This window comes from Coptis chinensis, chromosome 5 (assembly GCF_015680905.1).
Source record: "Coptis chinensis isolate HL-2020 chromosome 5, ASM1568090v1, whole genome shotgun sequence".
Taxonomy (NCBI): domain Eukaryota; kingdom Viridiplantae; phylum Streptophyta; class Magnoliopsida; order Ranunculales; family Ranunculaceae; genus Coptis; species Coptis chinensis.
In genome coordinates, this window is record NC_141460.1 from 93,146,107 (window position 1) to 93,160,125 (window position 14,019).

Sequence of the window (14,019 nt, forward strand, 5' to 3'; positions counted from 1 at the left end):
ACCACACCGACCTCTGTCCTCATTCCCCGAACTGCCTTCAGAGCGACCTACATCATTAGCTCACACACCCAAGCTACGGGATCGCTCCATAACAGATCAACTTGCACATCCTCACACAGAGCGTTCTATCTCGTGTCACAGCCTATCTTCTGGAAGCAATCATTGCCAAAGCTGTACTTACACATTCCCTTACCGCAAATTACGAACCATTGTAACCACTCCCCATCATTGCAGAATTCCTACCAACACCATTCTAACACTCTTTTTCAATCTCAACCATACATTTGTGTTTGTCAGTACACGTGTTAGATAGATCTCCACGTTCACAAGCTATAAATACCCCCTACATGAACTACGACAGACATGATTCTACTCTCCCCCCAGAAGTGAGAGATAGATAGATAGTTAGAGAAGATCCCTTCTCTTATCACATTTGTAAGGTAGAACTAAAATGCTCCTTTACAAGGTGGTCAAATGTAAGATTCCGGCAAGGATTGGATGTTCAACAAAGAATCTTCCCGGTTCTTTCCTAGTTTTCCACAAACCCATTGGACTACTAACAAATTTGTTTATCACATTTCTTATAAGGTAGAACTAAAATGCTCCTTTACAAGGTGGTCAAATGTAAGATTCCGGCAAGGATTGGATGTTCAACAGGTTAGATAAGAGCTTCTCCATCTTCCCAGAAATGTTCTACTAAATCAAATCAAGTAGTTGAGTTCGTAGTACAAATCAAGTGAATATATCTTTGTAATAGGGACTACTAACAAATTTGTTATATCGTGATTACCTCCAAAGTTTAGACATTTTAATACCAAAGTTTAGAAAATATTTTGATGAATATAATAAAACACATTTACTTGACAAAGCATCTTGTTTTGGTAAGACATGGCCTGGGGTTCTATATGTAGAACCAGATGATTCAATTCAATTCAATGTATATTTACTTAATTGAATTCTAAAGAGATTACAATTGTTTATATAGAGTTTACAAATAAGAAACAAAACAATTCGGTGGCTTGAGAAACACGGGGCGCGGGTCGCGCTCTAGCTACTGGACATCACGAAAGCCTGAGGCGCAGGTCGCGCTCTATACACACTATATCTAAGCACATGTCACGCTCTATACATGAAAAGCAAAATACAGCTTTCTACACTCCCCCTCAAGTTGGTGCATAGATGTCAATCATGCCCAACTTGTCAATTGAGCTGTCAAACACCTTGTGGGATACACCTTTGGTAAGAACATCAGCTAATTGCTCCTCTGAGGTTACGAATGGAAAACGAATAACCTTCCTGTCAAGATTTTCTTTAATAAAATGACGATCAACCTCCACATGCTTTGTTCGATCATGTTGAACTAGGTTATGTGCAATTTGAATAGCGGCTTGATTATCACAATGTAAATCCATAGGCTTTTGAAGCTCGAATCCTAATTCCATCAAGACAGTACGGATCCATAACAATTCACATATACTCCCTGTACCGGACTCTAAATTCATGTACTTTCGATCCGCAACAACTTTTTGCTTCTTACTATGCCAAGTTACAATATTTCCACCGACAAAAGTGAAATATCCTGATGTAGAACGTCTATCAATTTTATCACCAGCCCAATCTGCATCTGTGTATCCGACAATATCCAATACATCAGACTTTCCAAACAGTAAACCTCTGCCAGGTGCCTTCTTCAAATACTTCAAGATACGAGAGACTGCATCCATATGTTCTTCACTAGGACAATACATAAACTGACTAACCACACTCACACCATAAGCAATATCATGTCTACTATGAGAGAGATAAATTAACATTCCTACAAGACGCTGATATCTTCTTTTATCAGTAGGAACTTGATCAGGATGAATGGCGAGTCCATGATTCATCTCAATGGGTGTCTCTATTGGTTTGCAATCCAACATTCCTGTTTCAGCAAGCAAATCGAGGACATACTTCCTCTATGAGAGTGAAATCCCCTTTTTAAACCTTGCAACTTCAAATACCCAGAAAATACTTCAGTTGTCCTAGATCCTTCATTTCAAATTCTTTCGACAAATACTTCTGCAATTCATTTATTTCCTTCGGATCATCCCCTGTAATGATCATGTCATCAACATACACAATTAGAGCTGTAATCTTACCATCCTTGTGTTTGATAAACAAGGTATGGTCAGAATTGCTCTGTTTGTACCCAAAAATTCTCATTGACTATGTAAGTCTTCCAAACCAAACTCTTGGAGACTGTTTCAGGCCATACAAAGCCTTCTTCAGTTTACACACATTCCCAACATCTTTGGGATGGTTCTTCACACCTGGAGGCATATCCATGTATACTTCTTCCTCCAAATTCCCATTTAGGAATGCATTCTTCACATCAAGTTGGTTCAAGGGCCAATCTTTATTTGCTGTAAGCGAAATTAAAATTCGGACCATATTGATTTTCGCCACAAAGCGAAAAGTCTCCTCATAATCAATTCCATAACTATTGTGTATCCCTTGGCAACCAATCTCGCCTTTATATCTATTAATAGTTCCATCTGCATTAAGCTTCACAGTAAACACCCAACGACATCCAACAGTCTTCATTCCAACAGGCATATCAACTACCTCCCATGTTACATTCTTTTAAAGGGCTTCCAATTCTTCATTCATTGTTTTCTTCCATTTTGGATATTTCAAAGCATCGTGCACGTTACTAAGAATAGCTACAGTAGATAATTGATTTATGACAAGTACATGTGACTCAGAAAGGCTATGGTTAGACATATAGTTAGCTATAGGGTATTTGGTAGTGGCTTTGATGTCTGGTTCATATTGTTTCTTAGGAACTCCCTTACTAGTTCTTTGTGATTGTCTAGGTTCAAGACTTTCTAATCCAACAGATTCATTAACGGTTATAGGAGGTACCTGAGGTGGATCATTCTGATCAAGATCTTCAGTTATTGATGTAGAAGGGGAAATGTCTTGTACAACAGTTTCAGATACATCCGAATCATGTACTTCTGTCTTTACTATTACAGAATCAATTTCTGCTTCAGGAACTTTAAATCGTTCCTCCAAGTGTTCCAATTCCCCAAAGACATCATGATTCCCTTCACCGGCACTCTCCCCCTGAAGGGCAGACTGGGAAACTCCCCCTGAGTAATACGGGTCAGATTCATTGAATGAGACATCAAGAGATATATGCATCTTGTCAGTAATTGGATCATAACACCTATACCCTTTCTGAAACTCGACATAACCCACAAAAATACACTTTTTCGCACGAGGATCAAGTTTACTTCGTTATAGTTGTGGGATATAGACATAAGCTGTACATCCAAACACCTGAATTTTCTTATAAGGATTCTGGAACTCAATTACCCGTGAGGGAGTACGGTTTATAACATAAGCTGCTGATTTCACTGCTTCACCCTAATAGGATCGAAGTACATTCATGCCAAATAAGGAAGCACTAACAACTTCCAACAACTGCCTGTTCTTCCGTTCTGCTAAACCATTTTGTTGGGGGGTATCAGAATTGGAGGTTTGATGACGAATTCCAATTGACTGGCAAAATTCAGACATGAGGCCATTCATAAATTTGCCACCATTATCAGACTGAAAAACCCTAATAGATTATTGATACTGTGTCGCCACCATTTTATAAAACCCAGTAAACATCTCATATACATCACTTTTGTTTTTTAGTAATTACACCCAAGTCATGCGAGTGCAATCATCAATAAAAGTCACATAATAGCGAACTCTAAAAAAAGAAGAAATTTTAGCAAGACCCTAAACATCAGAGTGAATTTTCATAAAAGGAACAGGACATCTATTAAAACTTGGTGAATATGAAATTCGGTGGCTCTTGGCCAGTTCACAAATGTCACAATGAAACTCAGAATCACTAACAACTGAAAATAACTGAGGTTGCAACCTCTTAAGATAACTAAACGAAAGATGACCTAACCTACGATGCCATAACCATACAACTTATTTTGCATTCTCGACCCTATTGACCTGATTAGCTTGCCCCAGAGAATTCTTCTGTTTCTCTCCAGTTTCTGTCAAATCCAAATAGTAAAGTTTCCCCCTTTTAACACCATAACCAAGGACTTGTCAAGTCAGAATGTCCTAAAAAACACAGAAGGATGGATAGAACGTCACAGTACATGTAAGTGCTAGAATGATTTGACAAACAGACAATAGGTTATAAGCAAGGGATGAAACAACTAAGACAGATTCAAGAGTGAGGGTTGTAGATAACACAATAGAACTTTCTCCGCTAACCGGAGTTGGAGTGCCATCTGCAGTAGAAACAGCGGTTTGAGATGATGCTCTAAGACTTTCCACAAGGCTAGGGTCATTTGTCATATGGTCAGATGCACCCGAATCAATTATCCATGTATTATTCGAAATAATCTTACCATTCATAGTTGATTGAGTTATATTAGCCGAAGCATGGTCTGGATGTCCATGCACAGCATTAACAATAGCAGCCTTGCTTATATTCTTTCGTGGCCTCTTTGCGAAGTCCCACCAATCAGAATATCCAATCACTTCATAACATCTCTCCTTGCTATGACCCCAATTCTCCACAAACACTGCACTTTTTATCTGCATAAGGATTGGATTTACCTTTAGGGTTGCGTGAAGAACCAGAGAAACCGGGTGGAGTAATTGTCTTGCTATGAATAGCCAAGATAGATGATTCAGTTGATACAAAGTGCCCCATAGCTTGTTTATTTGATTGCACCTTGCGAATGTAAGCATAACTTTGCTCCAAGGAAAATTTAGGGTCCTTGCGAAGAATATCTCCACGCACCTGATCATACTCGAATCGAGTCCACGCAAAAATATATGAACCCGCAATCTGGACATTGTTGACGTGTCCTAGACTACAACTGCAACATTGTTATTCTGGGAGGTCACCCTTTGATCAATCTCCTGGAACATGGCCACCAATTCATTGTAATAGGAAGGAATATGTCTCCCATTCTGCTTTGCTTCAAAGCACTTCGTATTTAATTCAAAAATTCGAGTTTCATCAGAGTCATCATAGAAGCTCTTCTCCATAGCCTCCTAATTGTCTTTTGCAGTAGGAAGACGAATATATCGATTCATAAAAGAAATCTCTATAGAATCAATAAGCCAACTTTTCACCTTTTCATTATCTATTGCCCAACCTTCATATTCGGTCGAATTCATATCCGGTTCAACCTTTGCGCTAGTAAACAAACCAATCTTACCCCATGTTCCAATACGCATCCGCATGAGAGGAGCCCATATGATATAGTTGGACTCATCTAATGAAATAGATTTTGGGAACGCGGAGTCATCTTGTGTGGTGTAGTGGTGATGAATGACGTTGGTAGAATTGTTGTCAGATCCAGCCATTGCAGAAAAAAAAACAAAAATTTGGGTTTTAGGTTTAGGTTTTGGAAAAAATTTGGGTTTGAGAGATTCAAGGATGGTTTGATTAATGGTTGTAATACGCAGCGGATTTCAATGGTTTGGCTCTGATACCATGTAGAACTAGAGGATTTAATTCAATTCAGTGTATATTTACTTGATTGAATTCTAAAGAGATTACAATTGTTTATATAGAGTTTACAAAATAAGAAACAAAACAATTTGGTGGCTTGAGAAACACGGGGCGCGGGTTGCGCTCTGTTTGTACTGGAGAAGAACGCGGGTCGCGCTCTAGCTACTGAACATCACGAAAGCCTGAGGCGCAGGTCGCGCTCTATACATGGAAAGCAAAATACAACTTTCTACACTATACTCCTCACATCTTTCGCATTTTGATAGTCTGTTTTAGTAATTAATTAAGACCGAGCTAAGCAACAAATCACATGACTTCACAAGAAAAACCAGCAAGTTTTGACGAGAATCAAGAACAAAGAGATACCACTCGGCAACTATAACACCCCGGCTTTTTCTTTTGTTTTCCTAGTATAAAATAATAATAATAATAATAATAATAATAAATAATAATAATAATGAAAATAGATAATGGATAGATGATAACTATCAGTTAAGGATAAAAGTCCCGTAAGTAATAGATAAGGGTTGTCCTTGTTAGAAAAAGGGATTTTTATGAAAGAAGAAAAGGAAGTTTTTTCTTGTAGCTGGCTGATAATCGGAGAGCGCTGCAGGTGAGTAGATATTTTATGGATTTATTTTATTAAATCCTCGTTACTGTCGATTTCTTTTCGGTTGAAATAGGTAGTGTTGTTAAAACTATAAAATTTGATATAGAACTGTAGAATCAATCCGCGTGATATCTTGTCGTTAAAACCGTTCAAGCTTGAAACAAGCCGCATTAATGGTAAGCCCCACAACAAGATTTCGACTTGTGTTCGTGGAGACTCTTTTAGTTGTGGTTTTGAACTCTAAACTTAAACTGTCGAATACTTGACGTGGGTTGTTAATGGCGTCACCGCCATAACCAAATCGTCCCCAGTTTTGTTGTGTCAGAATGGTTTGTTTTGTTTGTTTTTTTTATTGAATGTTAGACTGTTGGGTTGGATGGATGAACTGTGGAGTTGTGGACTGGGCGTGGTGAAGTAGAGGTGGTTGTTTAAGATGAGGGGAAGTGATGTGAAGCTTGAACAGCCATTAATGGCGTTCAAGCAAGAACCGAACCGTTTCGTTTTTGTTGTTGTTTAACTTTGTTTTGTTTTGATTTTTGTTGTGAGGTTTTTGTTGTTTGGTTATGGGTTGTTGATGGTTGTTTGGGCATTTGTTAAAGCTTGAAGCTTTGAACAAGCTTTAATGGAGGGCTTAATCCGCATCTAGTTTGGATGAGGATAGTTGATCTAATGATTTGAAGATTTTGCTTTCATTAAAGTTGTTTGGTTTTTCATGGGGTCAAAACCGATAGGATGATGGAGGTGGTCGAAGTGGTGGATTAGTAGTGGCCGATTGGTGGAGAGGAGTCACTGGAGAAGATGAACAGTGAATTTCGGTTGGGCCTTGGGCCGGTTTCAATTTTGGGTTTTAGGCCAAGTTTTAGTTTTGAGTTGGGCCGGTTTTAAGTTATTTTGTGGGCTGGTTTTATAAATCCAAGTGGGTCAGGTTATAATTTATGAACAGTAAGTTTATATTGGGCTTGGGCCGAATCAGGCAAGTGGGCTTGAGTGTTTTTGGATATTTTCATTTTGGCCTTAAGTTTAAACTTTGGGAAGGGCTTTGGGCTTTTGGGTTAAAGGAGTTTGGGGTTGGTTGACTGATGTTGACCCTTGGCAGGTCGACTTTGACTTTGACTTTGACCAGAGTTGACTTTTGACTAGGGTTGATTTTGACCAGTTAATCCAATTTGACCTTTTAACTCGGATTATGATTTGGGTTATTAGGATAGGTTTAGGGCTATTAGCATGTTTGGCTTTAGACTAAGACCGTTAGATATACGTGTGTATGTGTATTAACTATTATGTGATATTTCAGTTTTTATGATATGCAACGTTATGACACTTAGACATTAATCTAATTAATAACGCGTAAACCAAATACATGAATCAAGATACTCCTTCGTTCTCTAAAATAATATATGTAATAAATTTCAATAATGCGTAAACAATTTACCGCACTCTTTTAGAACTCTCCACGCCTCAAGTTTTGGAATTGAGTTTTATGACTGTTGATGTCATATGTTAGGTATGGATTTATTGAATGTGCCATAAATGACCCGTTAGCATTATATATGGGTATTCATTGAATGTACCATGAATGACCCGGGTATTCATTGAATGTGCCATGAATGACCAGATTGTTTGGACTGCCCTAGAGAGGAACTAAGGTAACTTCAAGGGTTAGTTGTATTCTTTGATTATGCGAGTGTTTTGGTTTACTTTTGAATACCTAATATAATATCTACATATGTTATATAGAAGTTATAACTTTCTTTTGCAGGAGGGTAGGACTTCATAACATTTTGTGCAGGGACGCGGTCCTACCCTTATACAGCAGTGGATATCGGTAAGTTTTAATTCAATGGTTTAGATATTAAAACGAGTTATTATAATGAGTTATATAATGGAAGTCTTGCTTGGGAAGAAATTATGCCGGTTGAGATGACGGAACTATCTGTCTTCCAAGCTGTGAATGATTAAGTTATGGGATAATATAAAGTGATTGTTTGAATAATTAAAGTATGATAATGGTTTTATGTGGTTAGTCTACTCATACCACCCAATTTCCATTTTGCTGACCCATGTTTGATTTGTTTTGGCAACGTGGGTGTGTTCTTGGAAACATAGGTGGAAGGCAGTGGAACCGTGGTGTTTGATTTGGATTTGATTTGGAGCAGTCCGGGAGTTTATTTTATTAAGTCTGATCTTTTGGAAGTATGTAATAACGTAGTTTTCTTTTCATATGACATGAAAAATACGATGTTGAAGACTTGTTATTCTTAGAGTGGTTTGATGTTTTATTGGGACGGAAGATAGACTTTTTATAAAGTAATAAAGAGAATTTTGGAGATTATTTTTGTTGTTAAGATTCTTTTATGATCTGGATTTTCGGTTTTGGCATGTGTAGTATCCACCCCGTCATAGCCTGGGTTTTTAGACAATTGAATATAGTGATGTTTGAGATATTTATATTTCAAATATTCATTTTTTTAATTGTTTAGAAATTCGGGCTGTGACAGAATGTAAGATCAGATTTTACAACCACTGAAATCACAGACTCTCTCTCTTACTTTCTCTCTCTCTGTTCCTCTTTCTCACCACCTTTTCTCCTCTATTTTTCTATCTCTTTCTTCTCTTTATATCCCGTGAATCGCTCTCTTTCTCCAACCGCTTCCATCTTCTAAACGCTCTCCATGATCTTTTTTCGTGGTCCCACGCCCCGCCCCTTTGTCCAACCGCCTCCCTAGGCATCGTGTTCTCGCCATTGTGGTTCCTCCCCGCCTCTTTCCTTAATCCACCTTCATTTTAGGCCCTCGACACTTCGCGGAATCCTATGCCTTACTAGGTTCCGCGATGTATCTCGTTCACGAGCTTGATTCGCCGCTTCCCACTCCTTCTCGGCCGCCATAGGGCAGCTCTTCGGCAGCTTGTATTCCTTGGATTAACGATCCGCTACACTAGGTCTCTTCTTTGCTACCCGACATACCACCCATTTGCCACCTATATATAACTCCACGTGTCATGAATACGCCCTATACAGATGGCCCTCTCTGGTCCCGCTTTGATATTCCGCAATATCGTTTTAAGTCCGCTGGATAAACTACAGACCGAAAAGTCTCCCCTTTCCTTTACATCCGGGGCACGTGTACCCATGGCACGCGGCGCTTATCATTACCTCTCGATGTTCGATCCGCGACGCATCGAGCTCGTCATTTCGGCGCGACGCCGTCGATCGAGCCTGCTTTTCCACTTTTCAAGGCCCCACGTGTCCCTTTGTTTCTTGGTTCTTTTCCCCAATGAAATAACCTTTTGCCCTTGTCGATTAGTATCCCGCCTAACCTCTCTTCCTTTTAAAACCCTTAAACTCGTCTCTAAACCCTTTCATTTTCTTTATTCTTCCAGGTTTTCCCCATTTCTTCCCCGCTCTCATCTTCTGGTCTTCGATTTTCTGCAAGATTCGAACTTCTCTTTCGTTGCTATTTGACGCTTTGCTCCTCGTGTTTGTCTTCCTCCACTTAGTTCTTGTCATTGTTCGATTACATTTCCATCGCTTTTATCGTTCCCATTTCTCTTCCTCCATAGCCCTGTTTTCACTATTGTTCTTCGGTTTAGTATGCCTCCGCCGCTTTTAATTTTGTCATGTCTCGAGTCCGAACGGGAATTCTCAACCACCCAACTCGACGGATCGGAGTCCTCCCGGCCCTGTGATCTAAGGCACACCGTGGATATATCCGACTACGGCTTCGGCTCGCTAGCCCCGTCGCGAACCTTCCACCTCGGGAAGGAAAATCACCGCCTCCTCCTACCGCCAGTAGGCCCAACTTAGATGCAGTTAAAAGTCGCTTTATGGCATCCCCCTACCACGTGATCTTTGAGCACGTCCGGCGCGCCTCCCATTTCCCCGAGATCTAGTCCCACCGCTGTCCGGGTTGTCTCATTGCAAACCGCTGGTCGATAGCGGCCGGGTTTGCGATTTCCATTAACTCTCCTTGATGTCAAGCATGTAACCACTTCAACATCCCCCGCCAAGGCATTGGTAATTTTATGATCTTATATGCCGCAGATCATTACAACAAAACCAATTCTCCCAAAATCCAACTCGCGATATGATAGCTCACTACTATATAAAAAAGAGTACCAAATTTGGTAGTGTAGGATATCGGGCCTTTTCGTACCGTATCCGTAAGAAGTCCTTTATCCTCCACCTTACTACTACCGATAAAGTGTGGCATCATTATCCGCTATATGTGTCCGTAGTTTTTCGTCCGCAGATTGCCCTCCGACGCTTTCTAAGACATCCTTTTCTGGTGGTGGTACGTCAAACTTTTTTATTCGCTCGGCTCGTTCCTAACTTTACTTTTAACTTGTCTCTCTTTTATACCATAGGGTTGGCTTTCGTGATTCGCGATCCAAACTTTACAACGGTGTCTACTCAGCCTATTTTTCAAAAACTCCGCGACTTGGGAAGTGGACAGAGTGAAGTCCTCCGGCATAGATCCGAAAAGGGCCATCCCTTCTCCTTGATCCTTCGTTGAAAAATATTGGTCCAGATCAAGGTCCACTTTATCGCCGACCTCCCAAAAGAGACTCCCCAAATCCCTCTCCTCGCCAAAGAGAAAGCCCTACAAATCTTTTTTAAGTATACTAACAAGATATCGTGACTCCGTGAGCCGTGAGCCCAACGCTTTTGCCGCCACAAGGCCCAAGGCCCATCCCCGCTTCCCTATACCGCCCCTCTTTCCTCTGGCTGAGCGGATTGGGAAGACGACTTAGATCAACCTTCCTCCTCGGGTTCAAGAAGCTGCCATGGCCTCTTCTAAACTCAAATTGTGGGATAGTGACTCCGGGAAGGGGATGAACCCGCTGAAGTCACCGCTAAGAGCCCTCCCCGCTAAGGGGATCGCAGCCCAATTCCACCGAGAGCCTGTATTGCCGCGGCCCCATCAAATTTCGCCGCCGCCCTTCTACAAATTCCCAGCCATCCGGTTAGCACCACCGGGCGCACTCGGAAATATGGCGATGACCTCAATTCGGGCTAGAGATCGCTGGAACTAATATACGCCGACTCGCCCCCGACAATCCCCGTCGCCGCCGCGCTCTTTTCTTCAGTTTCACCGCCTAAAGATCAAGCCGTATGGTGATTCCGGCAGCTTTGCATCTCATAGAACCTCCATATACCACGGTTGGGAAAAGGTATTATTCTGTTTTTTTTTCTCATCTTCTTAGTCGCTTCAACTCTTTGATAACCCGCGGACCTTTTTCAAACCGAAGTTTGATATTGGTTATATGATCCGCATGGTCTCACCAACACGCTGGACTCGTGGGAGACCATGAAGCAGAGATTGAAGGACCGACGGCCGGAAGGCCAAATATGTTGTGTTGGAAAAAGATCGCGATGCTTTTCGGAATTGCGGGCCGTGAAGGCCCAAAAGGCACTTCGGGTGGCAAAAGCAAAGACCGCGGATTAAGTTTCGTGTGTTTCATCAAAACCGGAGAGCCAACAAGAGGCAGCTAAGGTCGCCACTCAGTCGCCGTTGATAAAGCCGTTCAAGATGCCGCCGACCGCTTTGAGCCTTGGCGGAGAAGAAGATTAGCCGCTGAACTTAAACAATACCAGAACTCTCTCATGGCCGGGTCGCCTTCCTTCCCCGCTGAGTGCAGATCAAATAGCGCCTCTCCCACCTTTACATCGACTTCAACTCCTATCTCGGTCCCCTCCCCAACCGTTGCGCATCAGCTGGAGCCCCGTGACCCATCATTGTGGATATTCCCCTCCTTCCGGTGGGGTGAGGTGGAATCATTGCTTGCTCTCCGCATCGTGGCGGCCCCCAGAAATTCTAGGAATTCTATTGATGTTTTGTACTTAAAATGTTCCCCTTTGTACTTTTACATTTTGTGATTCCCACTTTGATGAAGGCTTGATTGTAATATCTATTTCACCCGATTCCCGGAATGGCCGCCAGGTCTTTAATGTAATCACTTTGCGCCTAGAGTTCCTCTCTTTATCATTGTATATATCTGTTAATTTTATTCTCACCGAGTTGTACTCAAAATTTGCAAGTAGGTGCACCGATATGAGCGTTGTATGCCAGATAAGTCGTGATTTAATTTGACACTTATTTATTTGTACCCATCTTGTTGATTTGGACATTTATTGCGCTTAAAGGTTTCTTCCCCCCCCTTTTTTTCAGTGGAGGGGCAACTCGCCTTGCCCCAAGTTGATTCCGGACATGTAGTCCCATGGGCGGCCCCTCCCCGCTTTTTGACGGATTCGAGAGCCCGGAGGGCAACCTCGCCTTGCCCCCCAAGTTGATTCGGGACACGTAGTCCGCTGGGCGGCTCCTCCCCCCTTTCGTCGGGACGGCCAGGAAGCCCGGAGGGCAACTTCGCCTTGCCCCCAAGTTGATTGGACATGTAGTCCGGGCGGCTCCTCCCCCCCGCTTTCACGGCCGGAAGCCCGGAGGGGCAACTCGCCTTGCCCCCAAGTTGATTCGGGACACGTAGTCCGGGATGGGGGCTCCCCCCCCCGCTTCCCTGACGGCCAGGGGAGCCGGGAGGGCAACTCAACTTGCCCCCATGTTGATCGGGACACGTAGTCCGCCGGGCGGCTCCTCCCCCGCTTCTGACGGCCAGGAAGCCCGGGAGGGGCAACCCCCTTGCCCCCAGCTTGATTCCGGGACTTGTAGTCCATGGGCGGCTCTTCCCCCCTTTCTCGACGGCCAGGAAGCCCTGAGGGGCAACTCGGTTTGTCCCCAACTTGGTTTGGAGTTCGCTCACAAACTTTTTCTTCGCTTTCCATACCAACTATAAAGTGGAAGGACTTGTTTTATTCATGGAAAACATATATTGTACCAGCCTATTACACTCCCTCATTTTCTCACTTGAAAACTAAACAAGGCTTTCACTATGGTAAATTTTCAACATTCTTACATTCCACGGTTTGTCAATCATTTTCCCTTTTGAAGTCCGTGAACTTATAACGATAGTTCCCTTTTTTTCCGCCACGACATATGGTCCCTCCCAATTAGGCCCCCGCTTTGCCGCCGTTTCTCCTCCCCCGTGGTCGGGCGAACCCGGCCGCAAAGACTCCGATCCCCACATTGAAAGTTCGCGGCTTCATCTTTTTATCGATCTTGTTCTTTGTAGCTTCCGATGATATTCTTCCGCATTTTAACGCGCGCCAATTCTTTCTTTTTTTCCTCTATGAGGTTCAACTCCGTGGTTAGAATCCCCCATTTTTGCCTCGACTCCATCGCTACCGGGTTCTTGTTGATTTTCTATCATTTCTACCGGAATCACGTTTTTCTACCCCATACGCCATTGAGAATGGTGATTCATTTGTTGATGTTCGCGTGCGGTGTTGCGGTAAGCCCATAGCACATGATGCAACCGGGTCAGCCCATGCTCCCCTTCCGCCTCCTCCGCCTTCTTCTTAAGATTATCCATTATAATTTTGTTCGACGCTCGCGTCCATTCCCTCCGGATTGTATGGGGTTGAGAACCCCCGCTTCACCTTTTAAACGCCAAGGAACTTTCGTACCTTTCCCCCAAGAATTGTGTTCCATTATCCGCATGATGACCGTATGTGGCAATCCAAACCTACAAATTATATTTTCCCACGTAAACTTGTTCACATTTTCTTCCCTCGACTTGTTGCAGTTGCCACCCTTCCACCCACTTTGTAAAATAATCGGTTGTCGCCAACATAAATCTCCTTGCCGCTTGCCACAAGTGGGGCCCCACTATATCCATCGCCCACATGGCGAATGGCCACGGACTAAACACATCAGGCAAAGGTTCCGGAGCCCGAGCATGTATCGCCGTGCAAATCTCGACATTTTTCACACCCTTTTGCATATCCCATCGTGATCCCTTTTCATACGCGCCAAAAATACCCCCG

At 42.6% G+C, this 14,019-nt stretch overlaps 1 long non-coding RNA gene across 1 annotated transcript; it reads left to right on the forward strand.

The window, feature by feature from the left end:
• Positions 1 to 6,067: 6,067 nt before the first annotated feature.
• On the forward strand, positions 6,068 to 8,466 carry LOC147500190 (uncharacterized). The gene is made up of 3 exons (XR_015194642.1): positions 6,068 to 6,143; positions 7,900 to 7,965; positions 8,247 to 8,466. It is a non-coding gene; the product is annotated as an uncharacterized LOC147500190 (long non-coding RNA).
• The last annotated feature ends 5,553 nt before the right edge of the window (positions 8,467 to 14,019 follow it).